The sequence below is a fragment of the Gouania willdenowi genome, chromosome 20 (genome assembly GCF_900634775.1).
Source record: "Gouania willdenowi chromosome 20, fGouWil2.1, whole genome shotgun sequence".
NCBI lineage: Eukaryota > Metazoa > Chordata > Actinopteri > Blenniiformes > Gobiesocidae > Gouania > Gouania willdenowi.
In genome coordinates, this window is record NC_041063.1 from 27,416,319 (window position 1) to 27,424,498 (window position 8,180).

Consider the following 8,180-nt stretch of genomic DNA (forward strand, 5'->3'; position numbering starts at 1 on the left):
ATATACCAATACAGTCATAGAAATAACTGGAGAAACCCTTAACTTTTCTCTCTTCAATTCCTTTAAAATAGTTTTAAAGTTTAAAGTCTTTTAATCTGATAAATTGTGATCTTTTCCATTGTATGTGTCCAACAATTAGGGATGTAACGATTAATCGTAAGGCAGTTAAAAATCGATTCATAGGTATCACGGTTGATATCGATTTTCTGAAAATTGAATCGCAGTATTTTTTTAAACAGCAGAGGGCGCTATATATTTATCCTCTTGTCCAAATGCTGAGGCGGCGGGCGGAATCTGCTAATACTTTCTTTCTGGCTGCCTTCTACTCTTAAACATGTTCATAAATGATTCCTTACCCCTTTAGCACCGAAAGAATATCTAATATTACGTGACTTTCTGTAAGAGTCACATTTTTCTATTAGCTCTTTCTGCTTGCGCATAGCATCTCTTCTTCACTGCACAGAATTTCTGCATGCCAACCGACCACTGGGCTACCAGCGCCCTCTGCTGGTCCAAACAAATATTTGACGTAAATACAGGGCAATGACTGTTCAATGACTGTCCAATTGTTAAGGCACAAAATACATTTTCAGTTGTACTTTTAAAAAGAAAAAGAACTATTATGCAGTTTTGCATTGTTTACTATAGAACCAGAATTTAAATTAATAGGCTTCTTCTTCATTTGTATTATTCCTTAATTTATTTCATTCAAGAATTATTTTTAGTTAAATTGCATTGTTTTGAATAGTTTATCAAGGGATTCTTTTGACAATGGAAAATAAAAGGAAAATTATACAGTATTTTCTAAAAAATATTTTTCAATCATCATTTTCCTACAGTCCCATTTTGGAAAATAAATCGTGAATCGAATCGTATCGGGAGTTGAGTGAATCGTTACATCCCTACCAATAATAATAATAATAATTGATTCACTGACTTTTATCGGCCAGTTATTAGGGTCATGATATATCATGGGTAAATATAGATATCAGAGAGCAGAAAAAACAATGAAGAATGCCTGGGTTGAAAACTAATGATGTGATATAGAAACAGTTGAGGGCAAAAAGCTGTATGTATTGTTTTGGTTAATATTGTAACTGGAAATTAGGTGTTGTAAATTAATCAATCCTGTGATTGGATTGTTTCATATTTTCACTGGAAGATGAAATCATCAGTTACTGTTACTTTGTAACTTCACTGTTTCTCAGTTCATCTCTGTTTCATCACCTTTGATCTTCTCTTTCTATCATGTCCTACAGAGACCACAGTGTCCTGTCTTTACAACAGCAGCTGTCTCTTATCATGCAACTATAAAACTGGAACTGCAACAATCATCCACTGGAATTACATGACAGGAGGAGACTTCATTGTCCATTCGTTTTACTACGACAGAGACCAGCTGAAGCTTCAGGACCCTCGTTATAAAGGTCGGACGTCACTGGTTGAGGATCAGGACACTGGGAGACCCACAGAGCTCCTGTTGAAGAATGTGAAGGTTCAGGATGAAGGAAAATACCAATGTTTTGCTGACAGTGAAGAACATGGATATAAAACATCTTATGTGTTCCTGCAGGTGAACGGTAAGAAAGTGATCCAATAATCAATAGTGAGAGGAGCAGCAGTGTGGTCTCCAGCAGCTCTGTGTGACTCTCCTCTCTGTGCATGTGTTGTTTTGTAGCTCCAGTCCAAAGAGTGGACATGGTCAGAGCAGGAAACAGCATCACCTGCAGCTCAGAGGGAGTCTACCCTGAACCTAAGCTCACCTGGTCCTCCAGCCCTCAGTCCAACAGCACAATCCAGCAGACTGAGGAGAAGCTCTACAACATCTCCAGGTCTCTGAAGCTCTCTGACATGGATGGAGATCTGCTCCTCAGCTGCACCGTCAGCACTCGCCTCAACAAGTGGACGACCACGACCACGTGGAGGAAACCCAGTGAGGAACACAACACCATCAAGTGTTAGGACAGGGCTGTCACACTCACTTTAGTTCAGGGGCCAAATACGGAGCAGTTTGACCTCTAGTGGGCCACAGACTTTATGTTGGAAAACCAGTCATTTCAACATTATTGTGCTCTAGTTTACACTTCTACGTATACATAAAATACTAAATATGTAAGAAACTGATCATATCCAATCAATAAGTGACAGATATCAGTCCCAACAGGATCTGTGACTAATTTATATTTAATTAAGTGAAATATTATGTCATCATTTGAGGAAAATTGAAGGATTTTAAGTTTTTTAATTGTTTAACATTAAAAATGACTGAAATCATGTGATAGAAGCACCAAAAAACATGCTGTCAAAGGTCAACACTACATCTTTTATAGACAGTAATGCATGTTTTGTTATTGCAATTAAATAAATAAATGTATTTTATTTCATAATTGTGACCATCACCAGCCCTAAAGAAGGATAAGAAATACTTTATTAAAGGGAGATTATAAAAAGAGAGAGCAGTGTTACACCTGGGTGAGGGGGAGGGGAACAGGGAAGAGGGAGTCAGGGTAGGAAATGGAAAAGGTGGGGAAGAGTTGATTATTTTAAAGTGAGAGTGAGACGTGAAGTTATAGTTGTGTATATTGTGCTTATTGTGTTGTGTCATCAAACCAGTCTGGTGACCAGTGTGAGACTTAGGTATAATGGTGGAGATTGTGGACAGAGGGAAGTGTGAGTGATAATAAATAAAACAGGTATTTAGGATCAACGTGTCTAAAGTTAAGACCAGTACCAGTTTTATCCACAGTCTAAGGCCAGTACATTGTAGACCAATGTTATCCTGTAAATATTAATGATTTTTATTCACACAATTAATCATGTTTTCTCTGTCATTTTTACTTTTTCCTGTGGGACGAATTGGATGCTTCAAAGGTCCTGATTTGAGTTTGACGCGTGTGTGTGTGTGTGTGTGTGTGTGTGTGTGTGTGTGTGTGTGTGTGTGTGTGTGTGTGTGTGTGTGTGTGTGTGTGTGTGTGTGTGTGTTTCAGTTGTAACCAACACCAGCAGGGCTCAGATCTCCTGCTCCCACACTAACACCTCCTTCATGGACTTCAACCTGCTGTGGAGGTTCAACCACACACACGTCATCATGAGGTGGAACAGGACTGATGGACAACACGTCTCAGCTCAGTGGAAGAAGCATGTTGAGGCTGAGAAGGTGTCAGACGTTCTCCATCTACAGGACTTGTCTTCAGATGAGGAGGGAACGTACAGCTGTGAGCTGAGCAGAGCTGAGGAGACCACAGCTACTCACACACTGCTCATGGTGGACATCATGGACACACAGAAAGGTGAGTCTGGAAACATCTTCTACAGTTTGAAAGAGATGTAAAGTTTCAAAGTGAGGAGCACATCATGAGGCTCAGATCATCTCCAGATCTTCATCTTAAAAGATCAAAGTTTCATTGAAACTGTTTGAAAAGTGACTTTTGAAGATGATAGAGATGATTCACTGAAGAACCAAGAACCATCTCCTTCAGGATCTCGTCCCACATGAACCAGAGAAACTTTGGCCTCTTTGGACTGAGATGAAGCTGGAAGTCTTTCTTTCAGAAGCTTCCTCGTCCACAGAATGTATGGGATCAGATTAGGGTCATAAAGATTTGTGTGTGTGAAAATTATTGATATTTGTAAAACACTAAAACACATTTTGTATCTGTAAAATACCTTTTATGTGTGTGTGAGAACTTTAACTACAGCGTGGGCATACAGCTGCTTAAACTGTCTACTGTAATTAATAATTAAACTTCACTTTTACGCCCCTTATTAAGACATTTTATTAACTCACCTGTTCACTTACATTATGATGCTCCACCATTTTTCATCTCACAATGAAGGAGGAAGTGGGCGTGTTTTATAAGCTGAGTGCTGATTGGCTGCTTCACAAACACAATTAAACCAGGATCACGATTCGTCTGTTTTTGGTTTTGTATTTGTAAGAGAAAAGTTCTCACACGCACACAAAAGGTTTTTTACAAATACAAATATTTTTTCACACACAACATCTTAATGACCCTAATTTGATCCCATAGTTGTGGTCCTGGACGAGCCCCCGAGTGTGTTAGAGAGAATATTTGTGTAAAGAAAGGACAGACGTTGGGTCAGAATTCACATAGTAATGATTTATTTTTCTTCATTATTAATCTGTGAACAAAAACCATTGGAGCTGTGATTTTTTTAGTCCAGGAACATAAAGTAGTTTTGTTTAGACGTGTAGGGTTAGGGGTTAGGGTGATATCATTGATGTAAAATCAGTCTAACCTGGGACTGTGTCCATGGCTCCATCAGACCTTTGTTAGATAAAGCAGGTGTAGAACATGGACTCGTTTGGACTGACACTGTTTTCTATTCACAGATTTTAAAGAACGATCACACGTTGTTCCTGTCGTGGTTGGAGTGATTTTGATTGTAATAATCATGGTCCTTGTTTATCTTTGGAAACACAGTAAATCAGAGTAAGTCCAGCACTACTGCACTGTATGAAGTTACTAACAGGAGGAATGACTGGGACACATTCATTCACTCAGTTTTTGTTCCTTCTTATCTCTGTCATCTACACTAAACACCAACTGTTTTAAGATCAACTAGTGAATTGTCAGGTTTTTATTTGGTAAAATGTCTTCATTTGTTCATGATTTATTAAATTCTAACTGAAAGGTTTGAACCAATTTGTATTTGAACATCATTATCACATGGGACTGTTCTACCTGTATAACTTATCTGTGTTACTTCTCTTCCCAGTCAATCATTTTTCCACTGGTTGTGTCCAATGAGAGGACAACCTCTAGAGAGGGGGCGTGTCCAAAACAAGTAAGTGTTCTTCACTCCAACACTGAGTCAAAGAAATGAAAGAACGTCTCCTTCTCTGATCAAAGCTGTGATTTAATGATAAATGTGCTGCAAACAGAACTGGAGTCTGATGTGAACATGTTTATTATTCTATTCTTTTAGTGAACAGGAGATGGAGAAGAAGCCGATGACGCAGAGAGACGGAGACGGATATGTAGACGGAGACAAAGATGCAGAAGGGGACGGAAACGGGGACGTGGAAGGAAACAGAGATGAAGATGATAATGGAGCCGATGACTGACATCAGGGAAAAAAACAGCTGAAGAACCAAACACTTAGAGACCCACATTAACATCTTTATGGAGTGAATCATAACAAGATGACGTCACTGGAGGAATGAAGGGCTCTTCATACCCCTCACTGTATGAGTGATCACATGACCCAGGCCACACACCAATAAGACTTTGATTGACAGGAACTAAACTTTCATATCTGCAGGTTCTGAGCTGACTTCATCAGGTGCTTCTCCTAAATCCACAACTTATCTGAACTTCTTTCTTTAAGGAGTCACTAAACCACAAATCCACCACTTTTTTCTGCTGAAAACAAATGCATTTGGTATAAAGTAGTGTTTTTATTGATCCTGAACATTTTAGTCAAAGTATTTTAATTTGTCATATTTAGTTGTAAAATATCAGTGACTGCCCTCTATGGGTTGAAACCAGATATTACAATTGAGTTTTGCTATTTGCTGAGAATGAGGTTCTGTGACGTCATTGGACGTTCATCACCGTTAGCTCCACCCCTTCTTATAAAAACTATCACCTGTGGACTCTACGTTCGGATTGACTGAGAATAGTGAATAGAGAGCTATAGTGAGTATTGAGTAGTTAGTTAGCGTAGCATAGATTGTTCTTTGGAGATTTTATAGTATAAAGTGGGCTTGTCTTAACAACTCCAGAAGCCCCGCCCATAATCATTTTTTTTCCCTTCTAGGGGCAGGTCAGCAAAAACCAGGGGGTTTAGTTACATTTGAAATATGTTTTAATCTAATCAATGCTTATTAGGCATGCAACAATTCTCAATGATATATTGAACCGTACGGTACGGCCTCCACAGTTCAATACTTACTTGTAAACTGCGGTTTTTAAGGTTCGGCATATAGGCTCCGCCCATTGCATTTCTCTATTTTGACTGTGTGCCTGTTTGTGGGACTGTTCTACCTGTATAACTTATCTGTGTTATTTCTCTTCCCAGTCCAATGAGAGGACAACCATTAGAGAGGGGGCGTGTCCAAAACAAGTAAGTGTTCTTCACTCCAACACTGAGTCAAAGAAATGAAAGAACGTCTCCTTCTCTGATCAAAGCTGTGATTTAATGATAAATGTGCTGCAAACAGAACTGGAGTCTGATGTGAACATGTTTATTATTCTATTCTTTTAGTGGACAGGAGATGGAGCCGATGATGAACGATAGTGAAATGGACCAGCAGAAGAACCAAACACTTAGAGACTTACATTTACATCTTTATGGAGTGAATCCAGATGACACTACGAAAGTAGTGTCATCTACGAAAGTAGTGTCATCGGTGGCCGAATATCTTCGGCCGAATATTGCCAAAAAAGCCACATTCGGACTTCTGTTTAGTGAGTTAAAATCAAGGCTGAATAGTAGCGTGTGACGCATTGAAGCAATCAAACAACGTGCAGTGATTTTAAGTCGGAAAAGTGTGTGTGTTGCTGCAGAACCAGAGGTGCAGTAGAAGCAGCTCCTCCTTTCCACACACAAACACAGCCAGACTCTCTCCTTTCCACTTCCAAAGTTGGAAACAACAGATTTCGTTGTTAGCACTGTGAGCCACGAATTCGTAAACATCCCCATCATTTCCTCCTCAGTTCACAAGCGATGTTGAGTCTCGCTGCATAAACTGATGTAGCATTAGCACGGAGTGCTAACAGCTGATGTGTGTAAACAATGGGCGTGGCTCCAAGCAGTGACTCCCAACACGATCAGCAGCAGACAAAGTAGTGCAGTTTGTATTTACATATATGGTAATAAAGTATAATATATATTCTATATCAAACAACAGTTTTTGTTTTAGCTGTTAGATAGTTGGAGAGGGAGGAGCTCACATTCTAGGAGGTGTATTAGGGGACGTCACCTGCCAACGTGGGTAAAATCCAACTGTCCTGTTTAAAGCTGACTTTTTATAAAATATGTAATAACAAGAGAGGAAACAGAACATTTTACACTTTGTTCCTCTGAATGAGGTTAAAGGATGTTTATCACTGTTGATAAACCATTAGAAAGTAATTTTTTCATTATTCATCCTTACCTTATTTGAAGGGCTAATATAAATTAAAAAGTTTGTTGAGCTTTTCATAAAAAAGCAAAGGCTCGTGGAATATTTAAAAAATGTCAGAATATTCAATAAAATAGCAAAAAACTTAACAACCGCATTTGATATAAGATAACACCACTGTAGAGGAATGAAGGGCTCCTCATGTTCCTCACCATATGAGTGATCACATTATTATTATTTTTTAATTTCTTTATTTAAGTAGGGACAGTACATATTAATGAACATTAAAGGCTAATTTCCATCTGCTGATGTAATAAAATGTTACACTTAACAATAAAACATGGCGAGACACAAACAATATACAAAAGGACTGTTCTTGTTTTCAGTCAAAAAACTGCACATTACAGTAAAACACATGGATATTAAAGAGGCTTTTCTGATTGTGAGTCAGACAAACACTGTTTCAGGGAGCAGCAGTGGAGTCAATCAGCTGTTTCAGCTGCTTCAAACACTCACCGAAGCTGCTACGTGGCTTTAATCTCCTCCTCTCCACTACTGATTAAATAGTCCATTCAAGGTTATAGTCACTAACTATGTCACAAACACGTCAGATCATCTCAAAGGTGAAACGAGGTTGTATAACGGGTGCTAAAAATGGAACTGCTCCCTGGGTGCTACACTGTGGCTGTCCACTGTTCCTCAGGGAGGAGTTAACTGCAGAGAACACATTTAGTGTACGTAGCTTTATATATATGACAATAAAGTACAATATATATTCTATATTAAACTACAGTATTTGTTTTCGCTCTGAGGTAGTTTGAGAGGGAGGAGCTCACATTCTTAAAGGGTAGGAGGAGCCAGGATTGTCAGGAGGAGGAGTTCCCGCTAGGTGACTCTCGTTTGGAGCTGATTTTTTACAAAATGTGGAATAACAAGAGGAAGAAACAGAACTTTATAGATTTTGACTAAAGGAATGTTGCTTTTTAATAACATGTTATACAATGTTGGTTCAAATTGTCCTTTTTTTTTATCACATCTTAATGTCATCAGTTTAAATCACCTTTTGTGTCTTTGTCGCTCATAGAGGAGA

General features: G+C 38.7%; 1 long non-coding RNA gene across 1 annotated transcript; it reads left to right on the forward strand.

Annotated features, from left to right (window-relative positions):
• Positions 1-4,370: 4,370 nt before the first annotated feature.
• LOC114453990 (uncharacterized) lies at positions 4,371-6,839 on the forward strand. Its single transcript, XR_003672498.1, has 3 exons — positions 4,371-4,454; positions 4,741-4,809; positions 6,232-6,839. It is a non-coding gene; the product is annotated as an uncharacterized LOC114453990 (long non-coding RNA).
• The last annotated feature ends 1,341 nt before the right edge of the window (positions 6,840-8,180 follow it).